Source organism: Tachysurus vachellii, chromosome 14 (genome assembly GCF_030014155.1).
Source record: "Tachysurus vachellii isolate PV-2020 chromosome 14, HZAU_Pvac_v1, whole genome shotgun sequence".
NCBI classification, from domain to species: domain Eukaryota; kingdom Metazoa; phylum Chordata; class Actinopteri; order Siluriformes; family Bagridae; genus Tachysurus; species Tachysurus vachellii.
The window spans coordinates 22,822,318-22,843,709 of NC_083473.1; the positions used below are offsets into that span (position 1 = coordinate 22,822,318).

Genomic DNA, 21,392 nt, shown 5'->3' on the forward strand with positions numbered 1-21,392 from the left:
ACGGAGGAAAGCGCATGCTGTTTGTCACAACTTCGTTAATCTGACTAAATGCTGCTTCTCCTGGAGTGTTTTTTCCCTCCTCGCTCTTCCCGACGTCCCTCCAGGCGTCTCTGTTTGCCTGCACGCAGCTTGTCCTTATTAAATCACGTCCCTGTCAGACAGGTCTTTCAGGCGCTGAGGAGAATTGTGCAGTGTGTTTGCCCCTTCACGTAAATCCAATAAAGATCATCCTGTTTGTACTAATCTTTGACGTTCGATTCATGCACACGCATAAATGAGCGTCTGCCTCGTGGCACAGAAGAAAACGCTTTATTTAAAGCTCAGACTGGGACGTGGAAGATATCCTGATTTTTTTTTTTCAAGTAAAGAAAGCAATGAATGCACACATTTGTTCAGTATGGTGTTTAGAGGGAACATTACACCTGCACCTCCTACATACTGTTTTTCTTAACGCTATGTCCGTTATAGCTGTTGGAATAGAGAGACTTGTCAGAATCATGAATAAGTTGCCCAATAATAGAAAAGCCCTCGTCCTATCCCACTTCTCTTCTCATTCATTCACTAAGCAGATTGAAGAAGAACAGAATTCAGACACGATCATCTACCACAACGAATTATTACTCACTTTCACTCACTCACTCATTCATCTTCTACCGCTTATCAGAACTACCTCGGGTCACGGGGAGCCTGTGCGTCCTTGAGGCGTCATCGGGCATCAAGGAGAAGGAGGGATACACCCTGGACGGAGTGCCAACCCATCACAGGGCACACACACACACACACTCTCATTCACTCACGCAATCACACACTACGGACAATTTTCCAGAGATGCCAATCAACCTACCATGCATGTCTTTGGACCGGGGGAGGAAACCGGAGTACCCGGAGGAAACCCCCGAGGCACGGGGAGAACATGCAAACTCCACACACACAAGGTGGAGGCGGGAATGGAACCCCCAACCCTGGAGGTGTGAGGCGAACGTGCTAACCACTAAGCCACCGTGCCCCCCCGCTAATTATTTCTGATAATAATAATAAAAAGAATCTATAATAATAATAATCTAACTTCCTGTTGAAGAATGATGCAGCTTTTATATCGAATAATAAAATGGACATTTTTTTTTTTTTTTTTTTTTTTTTTTTTTTTTGTTATTTACATTTCTAAAGATTAGAAATAGTTATTTAAGTAGTTAATAAATATTTATGGCTATGCTAATACTTTCACATAACCTCAAATGTGTTTCGGTGCTTCTGATCCGATCGTATACTCGTACACCGTTTCCTCAGGTCTGAGCTAGTTCGCTAAACCACACCATCATGCCCGTGTACACACAACATACGTTACATTCATTTACACACGTTTACTATTTATTATTATAATATTTATACTGTAATGATTGAGTATTTATCAGGAGTTTTGTTTCTCCACAATCTAATAGCAGTTTAAAGAGAATAACGACGGCTAAAAGTCTTTAAATATCTTCTTCTTCTTCACCTTCTTCTTCCTCTTCTTCTTTGTAGCTTTCGAGGCTCGAAAATGAATTGTAAATCACGGTAGAATAATTCAAGCGCCTGGAACTTTTGCTGTCATAACGCTAACGAGATGGAGAGTCTACATAAGAGGAAATGGCAGGCATAGAGATGGTACAGAAAGAGTAGAATATACAGTAGTGTGTCGTTGTTCATTTTTTAAGAAGACAAACAAATAGTCTTTGTATCGTAGTGTCCCACACACTAGGGTTTTTTTTTTACAGACAATGTTTTGGACCACTTGTCCAATTACGCCTTTAGCACATAAATTAGCCGAGAATAAAATTCTCTCTCTACGGCAGCGACAGATCAAAGAGCATGACTTCGGCCCTGAAGAGGCTCCTCGTGCCATTGAAATGTCCCATTGCATTACCATCTGAATACACATCTGACATTTTCTGGAACGGCACCAAGTTTCTGTGGCATTGGGCTGTTTGTAAACCACATAAAAGCCTTTGGGACCTACTCACTGATGTGGTGATGTGTATGTATGTACTGTATGTATGTACTGTATGTATGTGTGTATGTATGTATGTACTGTATGTATGTGTGTACTGTATGTATGTACTGTATGTATGTGTGTGTGTACTGTATGTATGTACTGTATGTATGTATGCATGTATGTATGTGTGTGTATGTATGTATGTGTGTGTGTGTGTGTGTATGTATGTGTGTGTGTGTAATTGTGTGTGTATGTATGTACTGTATGTATGTATGTATGTATGTGTGTGTATGCATGTATGTATGTATGTACTGTATGTATGTATGTGTGTGTATGTATGTATGTATGTATGTGTGTGTGTGTGTATGTATGTATTTACTGTATGTGTGTGTGTGTGTATGTATGTACTGTATGTATGTGTGTGTGTGTATGTATGTATGTACTGTATGTATGTATGTGTGTGTGTGTGTGTGTGTGTGTGTGTGTATGTATGTATGTATGTATGTATGTGTGTGTGTATATGTGTGTATGTATGTGTGTGTATGTATGTATGTGTGTGTGTATATGTATGTATGTATGTGTGTGTGTGTGTGTGTGTGTATGTGTGTATGTATGTACTGTATGTATGTACAGTATGTATGTATGTATGTATGTGTGTATGTATGTGTGTGAGTGTGAGTGTGTGTGTGTGTGTGTGTGTGTATGTATGTATGTATGTATGTATGTCGAGTTACAGTGCATACGTTCGTATCCCGAATCAACTAATAAATGCGTTTATTTTTACGTTAACATGCCATTAACAAAAATCATTTGTTAATTGTTTCGTAATTCCTTTGGGTTTTGGGTGAAATATAATACAGCTTGTCTTGAGGTCTTAACCCTGTGAAAGCCTATACTGTGGGTGGTATAGCGGTAAAGTTGTAGACTGCAACGACATACAATCTGTGGTAAAACTATTCCCCTGTTTCTGTCTCTGTCACTTAAATGCTCAGATTTGGTAAATGACCCACTCATAGTCATGGAAACCAGTATGACCCATTCATCTTCTTTGTGTGTGTAGGTGTTTAACATCGATGTGTGCTAGCCAAGCAAAGAGGAAAAGAGGTCGGGGGAAATCTAGTGTTTACACTTAAAAGGCAAAATGAGCTCGGATGACCTCTCTGTCCTTTCCGTGAGATCTTGGCAGTAATTCCCTTAAGAACTCTTTACCAGTCATGTGGTTGTGTGTGTACTAGGGGTTCAGACTCAATACCGTGTCTGTGAGACGTAATGTAAATTTCACGTGTCGCTATTTCCTTTGTGCCAAAAGCTGCTCCAGTTTATTCTAACATGTTTGAACTAGAACGATGGTGAACATTTGATACAATCTCCCTAAATCCCTTTTAAATTAACCTACATTATTCAGCCAGCAGCCAGTTTTCGTAGGCGGTTCGCGAGCTGAAAATTTTGTACGGAATAAAATCGGTGTGATGTAGTTAAAAAGATGGGTGTTAGATGTGTTACAAGGTAACAAGGTAAACCCAAAGACTTTCATTTACGCCGAGGAAATGGTTTGAGCCGCGATCTGGAGAACCACGAGCGGCGGAAATTAAATAGACGTTAGACGTGTTTGGGTTGTTTGTATACTGTGACAAGCAGATAAAAAAAAAAAAAACACTGCGCTGTTGTAGCCAGAGCTGCTTTTGTAGGCAACGAAGGCTGGGAGTAAAGCTTGTGAGAGATACGGCCCCCTTCATAGACCACTCCAGCACACTTAAGAGCATTCAGAGTCTTGTTCTGTCTCTCAGCCAATCAACAGCTTGGTCTATTTAGGAGGCTGAATAGGAACAGCACCTCTGAACCAGGAAAAAAAATGCAGCGTACTCAAACACACACAAACAAGGAAAGGACACACCGATTCAGCCCAACACTCTCTATCAATCTCACACACACACACACACACACACACACACACACACACACAAACTGCATGTCATCCAGCCTTGTGTCTTTCTCAGTGTGTGTCACAGGAGGAGAAATAAACCTCAGCAGATCTTTGTGCAGCAATAATGACTTCAGGACTTTATGACTTCAGTCCTGCATCCATAGCTCACATGCTATCAATCATGTCACCAACGTGGCTGTCAGAAACGTCAGAAACGCTTTCGGCGGATTATCGTTTCGCAAATAAAAAGCGGTTTAATGAGGTTTAACGAGGCGTGAGCTAAAGGCTTGAGCGAGATCATTATTATCTGATTTAATCTGGTTTATTTTTTCGTTTTGTTCGGGTAATTGTGTTCATTGAACCGGTTTTGTGTCACTGATCTGCAATCTGATAAATGCAAACAGTGGTACAGAATTAGACAACACAGCTGCTTAGGTCTGTCGTCACTGTGGTGTGGTTTAGTTTCTGTAAAGGAAGTATTACTGGTATGGGGGGCACGGTGGCTTAGTGGTTAGCACGTTCGCCTCACACCTCCAGGGTTGGGGGTTCGATTCCCGCCTCCGCCTTGTGTGTGTGGAGTTTGCATGTTCTCCCTGTGCCTCAGGGGTTTCCTCCGGGTACTCCGGTTTCCTCCCCCGGTCCAAAGACATGCATGGTAGGTTGATTGGCATCTCTGGAAAAATTGTCCGTAGTGTGTGATTGCGTGAGTGTGTGTGCACCCTGCGATGGGTTGGCACTCCGTCCAGGGTGTAACCTGCCTTGGTGCCCGATGACGCCTGAGATAGGCTCCCCGTGACCCGAGGTAGTTCGGATAAGAGGTAGAAAATGAGTGAGTGAGTGAGGATGGCAATAACACTGCAAAGCCAAACTAATCAGAAATGTAAGAGTAATCATTACAGATCTGGGATGAAACCCGGAAAAGACAGAAAAAACCCAACATCTTTACAGGATCTGGTTATTTAGAGCTTTGCTCATTGTGCTAGGCCGTGTACACTGTGCTTTGAACAGGATTATGTTTCAGGTTTGTGCACATTTGTAAAGGGCAGTATTATCCTAGGCCGGGCAGGAAGAATAGAGACACTTTCAAAGGGAAATCGCCCACCATTGTTGCTCCGTGCAACCATAGCTAACGGACGTCAAAAGCCTTTTTCAAATCTGTCCTCTTAACGGCGGCAATAATACCGCAGAGGAATCGGCCTTCCCATAATGCCTCCGCGACCAGCTAATCAGTAGGGCAGGATTCCCCACAACATCTGCTGTGTGCTCAGAGATGGCAAGTCGTAACCCCAGTAGGAAAGAAAGGAAGTCTAGATTCTAGCCCAAGATATTTCTGTTCACATTAACAGCAAGTGTCCTGTTGGTGACTTTCACTCTCTCTCTTCTTACAGTGATCGTGGGATGGGTTTGTTACTGGATGTAACAAATGTATGTTGATGTTCATTTATTGCGTATAGATACGGTTTAATTTTTGAGCAGTCATTAAATCATCCTATAATTAATTTAGTCAATTTTTAAGATGTTTGGTCTATAACACTGGGTCTAGTCAACAGATTTTGGCGAGGTTTTGTGATCATGTAGAAAGTAAGTATGAGTTTTGTGCCATTCACAGGTTTACAGCTTTGAAGTTACCCCCATCTTACCCCATCTTACCCCATCTGGCACATTTGAGTGTTCTACAGTCCACAATGCCAACTAGCCAAGAGAAGTATAGTTCAAAAAGAACTGAACAAACCGTCTCCATGCCTTTAAAGTGTTGCGCACAGACAGGAATCATGAAGTAATAGAGTTTAAAAATAAAATTAAAGCCTAGAAATGAATGAATGGAATGAAAATGATGTGTAAATAGAGATGTAATTGAATTTGGCGCTGTTTAATACGATTGGACATCTGATTTGGGATGTAGTCGGATTTAGTTGGGGGAAAAAAGGGAGGGTCGGGTGGCGCACGGGCTGAATGGGAATGTGTGTGTGTGTGTGTGTGTGTGTGTGTGAGACAGCTCTCTCTCTCTCTCTCACACACACACACACACACACACACACACACTGGGCAGAGCAGGACGCACAGTTAAACTCAGACACTTTCAGCCCTGGACTAACTCCGCAGTGAGTCGCCACGACGCTGTAATAAAGGTAAGAACGTCACTTGTTCGTGCTCCGTTACTTTAGATGAAGAAACGGAGCCGTGACGCAGTTCACTGTGTTTTGGAGACAGTTTCCAAACGCGGAGCTTCATCTGCGTCTGACGTCTAACTTCTAACTTCTGAGCTTCTGCACTGAACTTTCCGCTCTCGTTAAAGCGCATCTGAGCACTAAGATGTTTTATTTTGGCTTTTTGCAATAACTTAGATAATAATTACATTTTGGCCGACGTAGGATGCTGATGCGAGTGTGTGTGTGTGTGTGTACGTGCGTGTGCGTGTGCGCGCGAGCGCCGGTGTGTGTGTGCGCGCGCGCGCGCGTATGTTTGTGTGTGTTTTTGTACGTGCGTGTTTGTGTTTCTGTTTGTGTGTTTGCGTGTGTGTGTATATTTGTGTGTGTATGTTTGTCTGTGTGTGTGTGTGTGTATGTTTGTCTGTGTGTTTGTGTGTGTATGTGTGTGTATGTTTGTCTGTGTCTGTGTGTGTATGTTTGTCTGTGTGTGTACGTTTGTCTGTGTGTGTATGTTTGTCTGTGTGTGTGTGTGTATTTGTCTGTGTGTGTTTGTCTTTGTGTGTATGTTTGTCTGTGTGTGTGTGTGTGTGTGTGTTTGTGTGCGTGTGTGTTTGTCTGTTTGTGTGTATGTTTGTCTGTGTGTGTGTGTGTGTGTGTGTGTGTTTGTCTGTGTGCGTGTGTGTTTGTCTGTTTGTGTGTATGTTTGTCTGTGTGTGTGTGTGTGTGTGTGTGTATGTTTGTCTGTGTGTGTGTATGTTTGTCTGTGTGTGTGTATGTTTGTCTGTGTGTGTGTATGTTTGTCTGTGTGTGTGTATGTTTGTCTGTGTGTGTGTATGTTTGTCTGTGTGTGTGTGTGTGTTTGTTTGTGTGTGTATGTTTGTCTGTGTTTGTGTATGTTTGTTTGTGTGTGTATGTTTGTTTGTGTATGTTTGTCTGTGTGTGTGTGTTTGTTTGTGTGTGTATGTTTGTCTGTGTGTGTGTGTGTATGTTTGTCTGTGTGTGTATGTTTGTCTGTGTGTGTGTGTGTATGTTTGTCTGTGTTTGTGTATGTTTGTCTGTGTGTGTTTGTGTGTGATTATTTGATGTGCGTAAATAAGCAGCACTGAGATTTCTCACTATTGTGCCAGACTCGGTTTATCACCCTGATGATACCTGGAGTAACTTTTTACCCTCCTGAAATCAGCAGAACTGTTACTGATTGCTCAGGTGACCGTCTACACATTCATGATGACAAAAAGTGGTGATGTGAAAATGTTTGCCTTCCTCCTCTGTCCACTTCCCCACCTTCTATTCAGCATTTATTTGTACGACACAATAAAAGTTGTGTTTGTATGTCGTCTTATTTGTATAGCACAATACAAGTTGTACTTATATGTAGTTGTGTTTGTGTGTAGTTTTATTTGTGTGTAGTTTTATTTCTATGGCATAATAGAAGTTGTGTTTGTGTGTAGGTTTATTTGTATGACGCAATAGTAGTTGTGTTATTTGTTGTTTTGTTTGTGTGTAGTTTTATTTCTATGGTGTAATAGATAGTTAACATGTTTGCTTTCACAGAGTTTGCGGAGTTTCCTCTGGGTTCTTCGGTTTCCTCCCCCAGTCCATATACATGTTTTGTAGGTGGATTGGAATCTCTAGGGTGTGAATATGTGTGTGTGTGTGTGTGTGTGTGTGTGTCCTGTCTCATACCCCAAGCCCAGTGAGACAGTCTCCAGGCTCCCTGTGACCATGTGTACAATAAAATCATCTATATACTCTTCTATTATTGTATGTAATGAAGCCACCTATTAATTATACTATTAATTATAGCTATTTCTCAGCATCTAGGAACCTTAAGCAACAACTTCCTCAGGCGCGTCTTGACTCCTGTCATACGTACGTTAGCTACAGAATTGTTTTAAGGCATCATTATTATTAAAGAATGTGAGAGTTCGGCATAAACCGGCTTCGAGAAGCGCAATGAAGGTATTCATGTGGAACAGAAATCTTCAGGATATCCATATGAGACCATCCCCAACAACAGAGAGTGAGTCACGAGTGTCATTAGTCATATCTGGATGACGAGAGGAGCCACAGCAGTAGAAGTGCATCAGGATCAGGCATCACATCACATCACATCACATCCCATCCCATCAGGCAGCAGGAGAGAGACAGCGAGAGTGCGATCTTACAATGGTTTATATCTAGGCTTCTTCATCTTAGTGCTCTACATCATGTGTGGTTTAGACAGGATTGTGGTCTTCAATCATTTTCTCTGTAGCTCCGGGTGTTTCACGCTAAGACCCAGTTCACACGTTTTCATGATAGATAGCCGAGCGTGAGCCATAACGACGAACGAATCCTCTCGGCTGCTGTTCGTCCGTTTCACGTCGTCTCTCGGCTCGTATCGCTGTCGCTGAGCTCGTTCTTATTACGGTTCGTTTCTAACGAGTTCGTCAGAGTCAACGTTCGTAATTCAAAATGTATTTTCCTGTCATTTCAGATTGGGTTCAAGTTCTGAAAAAGAGAAGAAGAGGAGAGAGGTGAGTTAGCTGGGATTACGTCACATCCTTCTCACACTTGGCACAAATTCTTTAGGTGTCCTGAACGGTCTCGGCTGTGTGGCGGTTTATGTGTGTGTGAAAGCAAGAACACAGCAACATCCACACTATATACACACTATATACAGTAGTTGTGCTACGGAGATTATTCCAAGAGCCTCATTGTATATTTCTGAAGTGTTGTGATCAAGTCTGCTAGCATTATTTTCTTTATATAACATATTGATTAGCCCTAAAATGGCCTTTCTTCTGTCTGCTTAGTGACCTTGAGAGTCAATAATCATGCTGCATTGACAGGTTACTCATTTTTTGCGTCAGTAAAGTCAACAAAACGGCGATAAAACAGACACCGAATGTCTGTATCTGTGTCTGTATCTATATTCAGTAGTTTCCTACCCCTAAGGCCACCGGCTTTGTTCAGTTCAGCGCTCAGAATAAAAGCTTCCGAAGTTTCTATTTGTCTAGCGCCTTCCTTTTTTTTTTTTTTTTTTGACGTCTTTTCGGTCGTGCTTTTCTTTTTGTGTGCATTGCTAACAACTGGGGACGAGAATAAGAGAGCACTGTTTACTCTGGTGTTGAATATATGCGACTGCTTAGCATTTTAATTAGCAATCGTGTTGTTATAAAGGGGCAGGAGAGCATTTTTGTTACTGTTAGAAGTCTGACAGCGGTGACTGTAGGACGTTCTGTGTTCAGGGCGAAGATTCGAATGTGACTGGAAAGGCTTTAGATGGTAGATGTTATTCATACTGTACGTTATTCAACCGGCTGGGCTGCATTTCAACACGCAGTGTTTCATTTTAATCTGAAATGTGTGTGGTTCATTTGTTAGCGTCGTCTTTCATGCACGGGTTATAGGTTAGGTGGCAGATTGGTCTCCTCAGGTGGAAAGCTGATACGATTAACCAGCAGGATCAAGATCTGTCATGAGCACAGAGCACAGAGTAGACCGAGAGGAGTCAGAAGCCAGTTGGGGGCTGTGTTGATCTATCACATCTCAGTAAAAAGCGTTAAATAGAGTTAGAATGGGAACCTGTGAGCTCTCTCAGAGATCGCGGGGCGAGACGTAAACAGACAGAAGGATTATGTGCGGACCAGATTGAGACACATATCGAAACAGCTTCATGGTTTTTATACGCTTACAGCTTAACAGTTTTATTAGGAACACCTGTACACCTACTCATGCATGTAGTTATCTAATCAGCCAATCGTGAGGCAGCAGTAATAATAATAATAATAATAATAATAATAATAACCTTTATTTTCTATAGCGCTTTAAAAGTACATCTCAAAGCGCTTTACAAAAGCAAAATAAAAACAACAAAAAATACACACATAATATAAAGATTAAAATTAAAGCAACAAAAATAGACAATAAAATAAGCACTATGTAAAATTACAATTAGTCAAATTAAAAGCTACCCTAAAAAAATAAGTTTTAAGCAGAGATTTAAAAGTGCCAAGAGATGTTGCTTGCCTTATCTCAGTTGGTAATGAATTCCACAGTTTTGGAGCTAGTGAAGAGAAAGCCCCGATCTCCCGTCGATTTTAAACGAGTTTAAAGGAACAGTTAAAAGACCAGTTTCAGAAGAACGAAGGTCGCGAGAATATGGAATATAAGGAATTAAAAGATCAGCCAAATATTGAGGAGCTAACCCGTGTAAGGCCTTGTAGGTAAGCATCAGAATCGTTTTGGAGCCAGTGCAAGGACTCCAAAACGGGAGTAATGTGATCTTTTAACTTTGTTCTAGTAAGTATTCTCGCCGCCGAATTTTGCACTAGCTGTAATTTATTTAAGGTAGCTTTAGACACCAAAGCCAACAAGGCATTGCAGTAATCGATACGGGAAAACACAAAAGTGTTGATCAGTCTCTCAGCAACAGAAAATGACAGCATTGGACGCAATCTGGCAATATTTCTGAGATGGAAGAACGAAGTTTTAACCGTATTTTGGATATGTGGCTCAAACGTTAAATTGGCATCGAAAATTACATTGCATTGCTTAATATCGTGCAGATACGGACCAGCAGGCATTACGTTCACATCAGCCATCAGAATGTGGAAATGTGTGATCTCAGTTAGTTTATCCATAAAATGACCATCAATTCATGGTCACAATTTAGCTTCTAACGGCACTTCTGGCGTGATGATGATGCACCATGTCACAAAGCAAAAGTTATCTCAAACTCTTGAGTTCTTCATTGTTCTTCCCAGTCACCTTTGAATCCAGGAGAACTTCGGATTTCTTTCTACCTTCGGGATGTGATCTGACGGGAACTTCTCAGTACGAACGTTCGCCTGAGAATTCTGCAGGAAATTCTCTGCAGGAAAAACCGAGAGCCAGCGGAGGTTCTAACCCAGTGTTAGTAGTGATAGTGTTCCTAATAAAGTACTCTTTATTCGTAATGCGAATATACAGTAGGAATATCACAAATGTGTTCTGCTTGATATTTACATCTAAATTGATGTGACGCAGTGTAGTGTAGTAATAATAGTTATAAGTTATAAGTAATAATAATTAGCGTCTATCAGCAAGTCACAAACGTTCCATACGCTTTATGTTTCCTGCGTATTCTGCATACTTTAGCCCTATTAGTTTTACGTGGGGACGTGGAGTAATGCAATTTTACTTCAGGACGTCTGTAATATTAATTTGCATGGGACAAGACTTCTCAGTAAAACTAGCAGAAGTGGGAGGGGTAACTCGCTTTACGCACCACAGTAACCTCCTTGTCGTCATGTGCGTATGACGTTACTTCTTGTTATCACGTGCGCAAACAGACAACATGGCGCCTCCATGCTTGCAAAACGCGCCAAAAACTACTTTTAAACAGGAAATGACGGAATTTTACCGTACATATTTACAGCGGGTCTATTCGGACGGGATTAGTATTACCTGAGGTCATTTTTCCGGACCTTTTTACAGAAGGTAAAAGTCGCCGTAATCTTTACTGACATTGTCCGTAATGATTACCGAGATGGCACATTCGGACGGGACTAAAATCACAGAGAAGCTCTGGTAATAATTACTTTACCCCCACGCCCCCATGTAAAACTAATCCCGTCCGAATAGGGCTTTTGACACACGTAGGAACGCTGATATGGTGACGCTTTCTGTTCTGTTTATGGAACGTTTACAGCCGTGGGAGAGACTTCAGAGCAGAAGACTTTATGCTTTCTATTCTCTCAGTAACTGTATGTTTCTCATGTTTATAGCTGCTGTTACTTTGTGTTATTCTTTACGTAACGTAAAATATGTATTACTGACAGATTCCTCTGGTGTAAGAGGAATAAAACATACGGTGTTGTAGGGCCGGGCGATGAAACGATAACGATATGTATCGCGATAGACACGTGATCGATATCAATAAAAAAATGTGTTCGATAAAACGTTCGATATTTTTTTATTCTACGTCGGAAGAAAACGGAGGTTGCGAAAGCAAGTTTGGTTGCGTTAACAAAGGCACTCACTTTCTGGTAACCTAGCAACATAGGGAGTGACATTCTAACAGCCAATCATGTAACAGTATCATGTTTGCTTGCACCATTTCGTCGTCTCGTGCTGGTCTGCTGGATTCCGCTTCAGTAACCGGCGACTGATGAGCAGAAAATGCACCTTAAATGTTAAGAGAGAATTGTTAAGTGTTCATTGTGACTTTAGACTTATAATTATTTGAGTTTTCCTGCTTGTTGACATTTCTGCGAGGCAGTACGGCAGTTTTATAGACTTATGTTTACGTTATAATTATTTGAGTTTTCCTGGTTGTCGACATTTCTGTCTTAATAACTGAGGGGATTACGATCAGAGGAAGGTTAAGTTTAAAATAAAAATGTTTAAATGTAATATATTTTTCTCCTGGTCCTTATTTTAAATGGGTCATAAAAAATATCAATAATTATCGATATCGACCGATACGAATCACTGATATCGTGATACACTTTTCAGCCATATCGACTAGCCCTAACATACAGTGTTGGCTATTTTTCTGTAATTAGACTGTTTCACCTGTCTGTCACTGTACTATAGCTAGTTTGTCTGTGTTTCTCTGAACAATCCGTACAGCTCACTGTTTAAAAATCTGATTTGCGGAAGATCACAATTTCCCCGTCATACTATCAGCATTTTAGTCTTGACTCTTTCTAACCATTTTTTTCCTATTATTCATTTACTTTATGTTTATCGAACATCAACTAATTCTGCAGTGGTTCCACAGGCACGATCATAAAAAAAAAGCTACTAATGGACATCGAATTGCGGAGTGTCAATCAATATCCAGCGGGCGGTTCCTGAGCTCGCATCCATTGAAATGTCCATTAAGTGACATGGCTGGGTGAACGGTTCATTGGCTAATAGATGCACATTAGACAAGGTCACTCAGCTGACCAGTGCACATCAACACAAAGCCTTGGGTTCAGCAGTCTGTTGGCATCAGATTTAAATCGGAAAACTTGTAAATTCCTATATTTAGGAATAAGTATTGCTGCTGTCTTTAGGCTGTGTGGAGCATTATTAGAAAAAATAATAATAAAAAATCAAGGAAATATTCCTGAACTAAAGCGTTCCTCAAAGTCGCCACAGGCAGTTTCCAAAATAGTAATTATGGATTTTAATTAGTTAAGGATTTGAGGCAAATGAGGTCTTACTCTGATTAACCTTCTAGGATTCAACATAATGCTCACAATTTGAAAAAGTTTCCTCTCATCAGGCCATCCTTAAAAATATCCTTGTTTGCCGTAACCTGTTAATTTAGGACCGACCCTTTTTTTTTTTTTTGCTTTAAGTCCGACCGACTTGCCGGTTGTAAATTTGCGTTAAGACCGACCGATTTTTTTTTTTACTCTTCAAACAACTAATACAAAAGCAATAAAATAATATTAATTATATTTTAGCAAGTATTGTAAATATATAAATTTCCAAGGCCTACATACAAACGAAGGCTACGTTCTTTCTTTTAAATAAAAACCCGTGACGTCATCTATGTTTACACTATCGGTTAACGATGTCACACTACGGCCTGTGTGTTTGCTTCGTCTCGTCCTCTCGTTCACTGTCAGAGTCGACGGTTCGAAAGGCACGGGTTGAAGACCCAGTCAGTGACGTCACGATATGCTAATTTGTTTAAATTCATACCTACGTAATCACCGTCACCAAAATTGTCCTTTTTTTTTTTTTTTACATTGAAACTTGAAAAAAAAAAATATAGACCTACCTACCGACCCTTTTTTTTTTTACTGTTACTGCAAACCAAAATATTTTTAAGGATGGCCTAATCGAAGCGGCGCGATCGGGGAAAGATTTGTCGTTAATCGCGTCGCTAATCCCGTATGTTTGATTAGACGCCACCACTGAGAGTCGAGTCGATTCTCCTTCACACTTGTGGGTGCAGAAAGCACTGATTTAATTTTCTCACAGTTTGAAAGAGGTTTTGTAGGCTTGCGGTTTCAAACTGAATGAAAGCAGTGAAGGGAAATGGGTTAAGTATTCACCTGCAGGAACTGAATGAGATTAAGGAGTGGTCGGACTTGCCCCGTGTCACGACCTTTACTGATTCACACGCTGGATATCGGATTATTTCATTAACAAACACGGTGACACTTCATGCTCCCGCTGCGATCGGTCACATGTACGATGCGTCGCATTTCGAAGAACTCGAAACAGTACGCATCCTTTCACGCTCCTACTTAATATAATGAATTTCTCTGTCACTCTTACTCTCGCTCATGCAGTTCTCACAGGCTTTTCTTCTCCTCTTCATCAGGGAGTCCGGCTTGTGCGAGCGAGGCACAATAGGGACAGGGATGAAATGGGGAGAAGCTAATGAGCGAACGCCGCCTTCCACTGTTACTTATAGCTTTACCCTGTGTGGCGGAGAGCCCTCGCACACAATAGAGGGGTTTCAGGGGTCTGCACTCCATTTGATTGTATTTCCTGGCACTGGGAATATACTGTTTGACTGTTAAGTGGGAGCAAAGGATGTAGACCACCTCTAGCGCAACCTTTCAGAAGAACAGGTGGGAACAACTACAAGGGGTCTTTTTTTGGGGTTCAGAAGAATGACCGCAGGGTGAAAATCCCAGTTAAAGTACATCCTCATTCTCCTAAATGTACAAGCAGTTACATCTTAGTGACTACGACTGCACCAGAGGGCCTCTTCGTATTTAAATTCTCTCAGGGTTTTTTATTATTATTTTTTTTTTGTCGTTGCCATGGTTACCTGTATCTACGGGACGGAGATCGCTAAGAGGACCTGTTGAAGTGAGCAGGTGCAGCAGCTCGTGCATGACCGATTTTCATACACATCAGCTAAATGATCAACAGGTGGAACGTTAAACTGCATGTTTCCCATCGAAGCGGTTTGTTGACATAAATGCTTTAAGTAATTTATCGTTTCAAACCCACGGCTTCTACGTTTTACTACCGAGTTATCGCTTATCCGGTCCCTTTGCTTTCCGATATGTTGAGAAGCGAGAATAGACGAGTAACTGCATTTCGCTGCAACGAAGCCGCAGCAGACACAAAGCACCGGCGATGCTGTTAGTCAGCAGATCCTAAAGCTCACGAGGAAAAAAGAGCCTATTGATTACGGATTGTGCTGGAATGACACGTGCAGTGAATAGGCTCCGCTAAAAAGGCCTGAGGTCACTGAATTTAGCAGAGATTCACTGTATGACCAATCAGCCCAACACACCCAACACACCCACCCCCACCCCCCTGGACACACATCCACACACACTTTAACTAAAATCATTAACATCACAGTCGTTATTCTGTGTGTGCTGATACGACTAATACAAGTTGCTTTTATACAGACGGTAACACAGTAAAGGAGTCGAGTGTAAATGCAGTTACTGAGAATGCAGTGAACACACACACACTCACACACTCTCACACACTCTCACACACTCACACACACACTCACTCACACACACACACTCACTCACCCACATACACACACACACTCACTCAATTTCTGTCACACACACATGCACACGTGTGAGTGTGATTGTGTGAGTGTGTGTGTGAGAAAGTGTGTGTGATTGTGAGTGTGTGTGTGTGAGTGTGTGTTTGTGTGAGTGTTTGAGTGTGTGTATGATTGTGTGAGTGTTTGTGTTTGTGTGTGTGAGTGTGTGTGTGTTTGATTGTGTGAGTGTGTGTGTGTGTGATTGTGTGAGTCCGTGTGTGTGAGAGAGTGAGTGTGTGTGATTGTGTGAGTGTGTGTGAGTGTGAGTGTGAGTGTGAGTGTGAGTGTGAGTGTGTGTGATTGTGTGAGTGTGTGTGTGATTGTGTGAGTGTGTGTGTGATTGTGTGAGTGTGTGAGACAGAGATTTCCCCGTATCTTCATTGTAATCTGTTACATCAATGGGCCTTTTTTCTCATGAGCTTTAGTTCCTGCTGACGAACAACATTGCCGGTGCTTTCTGTCTGCTGATGCTCCGTTTTAGTGGAAACGACCCACACTGTTTATTAGAGAAATAACACCTTTATTAAAACCTTTATTTTAAAGGATTTTCTTTTTCTTTCTCATTAAATTTTTCCTGTTTTTAGAACGGTTTCACCTCGAGCTTCACACACAACATGTTCTGTTCCTGCTGAGATTCCTGATGCTCTCCATCTTGACATTTCGAATGCAGCCTAAACTAGAATTTCAGTAACTTCCCCTCGTTGCCAGAGCAGAGCTTTGTGGTGGGATTGTTAAGATCTGAACAATCTTGTAATCTTTTGATGATGGAGCACATGCTTTTCTGTTAAGCATCTCCAACATCTCCAACTAACTCTTCAAATGAGCAATCAGACGTCACCTCACGTCATTTGGAATGCATTTCCATTAGAAATCCTTTTCTTTCATCCAACCACAAGTAAGTTTGGCCTAACAAGAAGAATTCTTCATCTTTTGTTCAGTATGGTGAGGGTTCTATGAGGTTTGGAGATGATTTTATTCTAAGGAACCTGGCAACCTTGTTAGGATAAATGGCATCATGGACTCCATGAAGTACCAGGAGATAAAACTAAATTATGGTTGTGGTAGATAGAATGACAGACAGGTGGATAGATGGATGGATGGATGGATGAATGGATGAATGGATAGATGGATGGATGGATGGATAGATAGATAGCCAAATGGATGGATGGATAGATAGATAGCCGGATGGATGGATGGATAGATAGATAGCTAGATGGATAGATAGATAGACGGACAGATGGACAGAGGGGTTGATTGTATTTTAAAGTCTTACATTTTTTTAGGTACTGTGTTTATTTGTCAGAAATAACAGACAGCATTTGATTTGATCCAACATGTGTGTATTTAATCATAGTTGTGTTTACATTTCTGTGTAAAGTCTAAAGTCTGCACCAACAATATAGATGATTCTCACTCACTCATTTTCTACCGCTTATCCGAACTACCTCGGGTCACGGGTAGCCTGTGCCTATCTCAGGCGTCATCGGGCATCAAAGCAGGATACACCCTGGACGGAGTGCCAACCCATCGCAGGGCACACACACACACACACTCATTCACTCATGCAATCACACACTACGGACAATTTTCCAGAGATGCCAATCAACCTACCATGCATGTCTTTGGACCGGCGGAGGAAACCCCTGAGGCACGGGGACAACATGCAAACTCCACACACACAAGGTGGAGGCGGGAATCGAACCCACAACCCTGGAGGTGTGAGGCGAACGTGCTAACCACTAAGCCACCGTGCCCCGTATTGATGATTCTTATCCACTTATTTACAGATAAGATCCCTATGTCATTTGCAGATACAGAGCCCTATGAAACATGTCTGCATTCACTTACTCTTGCTGACTGTTGTGTTTGTGTGTGTGTGTGTGTGTGTGTGTGTGTGACTCTGACTCACTGATGGTCCCATTGGTGGTCCCATTGGTCAAAAGTAAAAATGAATGCTCAGGGTTTTCTAAGGACAATTCCAGCTCCGTGGCGCTCTCTCTCTCTCTCTCTCTCTCTCTCTCTCTCTCTCTCTCTCTCTCTCTCTCTCTCTCGGCTCCCTGCCTGTCCTTGATCTCATTTTAATGACTTCTAAAATGATTTAGGAGCCATAATCCTGCATTTGATGTGCTGCTTTAAAGGTCAGCGGACACAGTGGTGGTCGTATTTCTACCTGCCCGGTGTACTATAGCCAACTCCAATTAGCTTGTGTTTGAACACCGAATGTGTAGCTTAATGTCGGTTATTAGTTCTGCGCAGGCCTCGGCGTAGCTTTATGACTTCTGCGTCTGTAGAGTTGTGATCAGTGGATTTGATTTTGATGTGTGGGAACTTAACATAAATCCTAAATCCCGACGCAAGACAACGACGGACAAAGTGTTTTGTATCGCTGCGATTTTTCCGATTAGGCAGCATACAGTCACGCAGCCCTGCTGCAGATTTACCGCTTTGTTTTGCATGCGAATGAGACCTTTTGTTAATACAGTTCCACCGATTAGGATTGGAACACACAACAATCAGCAGTCAGAGAGAGAGAGAGAGAGAGAGAGAGAGAGAGAGAGTTCGGGGAATAGCAATGAGTTTGTGTGGCGTAGCGAATACGTCCTCTGAGAAAACACTGGAGTCGTAAAACGGCATTTCTTTGCCTTTTTGGAAGCTGTTGCTCTTCTATGGAGGCTGTTGTTGTTCTACAATTACAGATAATATGAGCCTGGGATGACTCATGGATTTCATACATCATGCCGAATCATAATCACAGTTTTATGTAAACGACATAAGCGCCGACGGTGAATAATGTTTGCATGAAACCCGTGTGACCTTCACTGAGTTCAAAAAGCTGTCTGGAAAACAACACCGATCACTGATTATTGTTCATTAGTATAATGTGGATTTTTTTTTTTTTTTGTGGTCATGCAAAGGAGACCAGCTTGTTTTTACCCAAGTGCATTCCATGAACTACAGGACCCCGATTCATATGTTAAGCATCTCTCTGATTTACATATCCCCTCTGCAATTATACAACCTAACGAGAGGCATGTGAGAGACGTACGCTCGGCCCGCGCTCGGCGGAACGATAAGAGTTATTGCACTAATGGAATCTTCAAACAGACCAGCTATCTTCAAAAATAAGGGAAAAAACCTCCTGATATGCTTCATTCACCATGAAGATGTTAAATAATGTAAAGAGTTTAATGCTTGAAAGATTTTAAATAATTCAAGAAAGATACGCAGGTCTGTATTCGGTTTCAAAAAAATCAGTGCGCCGTTTTTTTAAGCTTCTTTAGTGTGAATATGCTTTGATTAAAAATAATGGACATAACACAACGCTATACTATACTAGACTATATAAGGAACGATATTACAGTATAGTATAAATACTGTGTCTTGTGTACATGTGTATTGGATGTTTGGAATATCTGCAAGTTTCTCCGAAATAGACGGAAGAAAGGAATAAAAGAATTTCGCTATATTGAAGAAGAAGAAGAAGAAGAAGAAGAACGGGGGGCATAGAAGCCTTTATTATCGCCCCACATACATTACAGCACAGTGGTATTATTTTCTTCACAAACCCCAACTGAGGAGGTTGGGGTCAGAGTGCAGGGGCAGCTATGATACAGCACCCCTGGAGCAGGGAGGGTTGAGGGACTTGCTCAAGGGCCCAGCAGTGGCAGCTTGGCTCTGGTGGGGCTTAAACCCCGATCCTCTGATCAACCACCAAGAGCCTTAACCAGTTGAGCCACAACTGCCTAATGATGGCACACAATAACCATTTTTTATATATGTATATATATATATATATATATATATATATATATATATATATATATATGTATATGTATGTTCATGTGTTTGTGTGTGTGTGTGCATGTGCGTGTGTGTGTGTGTGTGATTCTGTGAGAGAGAGAGAGAGAGTATGTGAAAGTGTGTGTGTGTGAGAGAGAGTAAGAGTGTGTGTGTGTGTGTGTGCGTGTGTGTGTGTGCATTTGTGTGTGTGCGTGTGTGCATGTTTGTGTGTGTGTATGTGTGTGTATGTGCGTGCCTGTGTATGTGTGTGTTTGTGTGTGTGTATGTGTGTGCGTGTGTGTGTTTGTGTGTGTGTTGCACGTGTGACAGCATGTTTGATTGCACTTCTGATTGAACATGACTCCCTGCTGATTTCAGTACTGGATGTCTGTGTCCTAATGACTCTCTGCTTCAGTGAATGTTTAGAGCCATGTGTCCCTGACACGTGCGTTCATTTAAATAATGTACAGATGCACAGCCATCGAGTCAGTACGGGGAAATGACAACGGGTTAATGATTTCACCAGAATGACAACAGCGTTTTACATGGAAGTAAATAGAGCACAGGGTTTTATAGAACGCTGAAACGCTTCTACAGAAAGCGAGATGAAGCACATTTTACGAGGCACAAAGACATCGATCTCCTGCCTCCTCACTTTTTCTGACTTTTTCGACATATACAGTATGACGAGCCTGATCGAACTGATTTATCGCTGCTTTACCAAAGAGCTTTGATGTGAATTGCATGTACAGGGTTTAGATGCACCACATACACCGACTGCAGCTCTCGCCTGTGTGTCGCTCGGCTCACACACTCATTTCTATAATGAAATATTGGATTTTTTGGTAAGTCTGAACACGTTCCTGTCATCCTGCTGGTCAATAATTCAGCATTTCATTCTCAGTGACAGAGGATTCTATGTTAGGAGTTCTGTCTGTGATATTATGCATTCATTTTAGCAATTAAAGGTGAGGTCTCTGTTGTTTGAAAGCCAATGTTGACATATAAAATCACCAAAACAAACAAACCCAAATGGGTCCCACCCCTGTACTGATAGCTCCGCCCACACATACATACGCAACCCAGGCAACTAACGAAAAGAAACGTGTCTTTATCATAGCTGAAGGGAAGAACAATACGATTGCAGATAAACAAACAAGCAAAAATGACACACAAGCATAATCATGTAAAGGACAAAGACATATATTAGTTCTGTGTAACAAAGCAAAACCAACGTTACTCACCTATCGAGAAGGAAAAAAGCGCCTCGGCGTCCCATCGCAGGCCTTCCTGCTCCTTCAGTTCTCTCCAGCGCTGGAAAGCTGATCCTATATTAACACGTCCTACTTCTTACCTTATCGTAAGCCTTTCTTCTCTTTCATTCTTTGTTTTTATCCTCCATGTCAATGTTAAAACCGCTTTCTGCTAATGTCACACATGCGCACTGAACACTCTCTCCGCCCATATTGACAAGACACGCCCCTTTCTGCTCATTGGCTACACGTTAGTTTTGTTTTTGTTTTGTTTGGCGTCCCGACGCAGTTTTCTGAAGCATTTCTCAAACAACGGAGACCCCACCTTTAATACAGTAAATAAAAAACACACACTTGCGAATTTAAACACAGGTAATATTGCTTCACATTCTGTCACACCACCTTTAATGCGGTGCTTATGACTCATGAATACACAATTCTTGCAATTGTTTTCTTTAGGAAATGAACAAGAGACAAGAGCAAATCTTTCTTTTGTTTGATTTTAAATGACTCAGCTGTGAGGTTGTGCATATTATCGAGATGATCGTGAGCAATGCCTGCTCGTGAACGTTCCTCTCTGATTCGGTGCCCGAGGCGGATGAAATTTCCACACTGTGACTCCATGCCTGCAGCTACACTATGGTTTGTTTTTAGGGTTAGGGCTAAATTAGCCAGCATTAAACAAATACATAAAGTCCCAGAGGACACCGTGGACCGATTGTACCATGCCCTGAAGTAGGGACGAGCAGGCCAGGTTTACTGCATCTTTTCCTACCAGACACTACGTACTATTAAGACTGATTATTAAAGCATG

The 21,392-nt window shown here is 41.6% G+C and overlaps 1 protein-coding gene across 9 annotated transcripts in view; it reads left to right on the plus strand.

The window, feature by feature from the left end:
- Positions 1-21,392, plus strand: part of nrcama (neuronal cell adhesion molecule a) — a 98,671-nt gene that overhangs the window by 34,765 nt on the left and 42,514 nt on the right. For 7 of the 9 annotated variants that reach the window (XM_060887114.1, XM_060887106.1, XM_060887112.1 and 4 more), the window contains exon 2: positions 8,526-8,565. The exons of 1 other annotated variant lie outside the window; for it this stretch is intronic. The gene's annotated coding sequence lies outside the window, so the exon portion shown is untranslated. Of the gene's footprint in view, positions 1-5,943; positions 6,026-8,525; positions 8,566-21,392 lie in introns of those variants that run through there. One more of the 9 variants, XM_060887107.1, reaches the window with a different exon arrangement.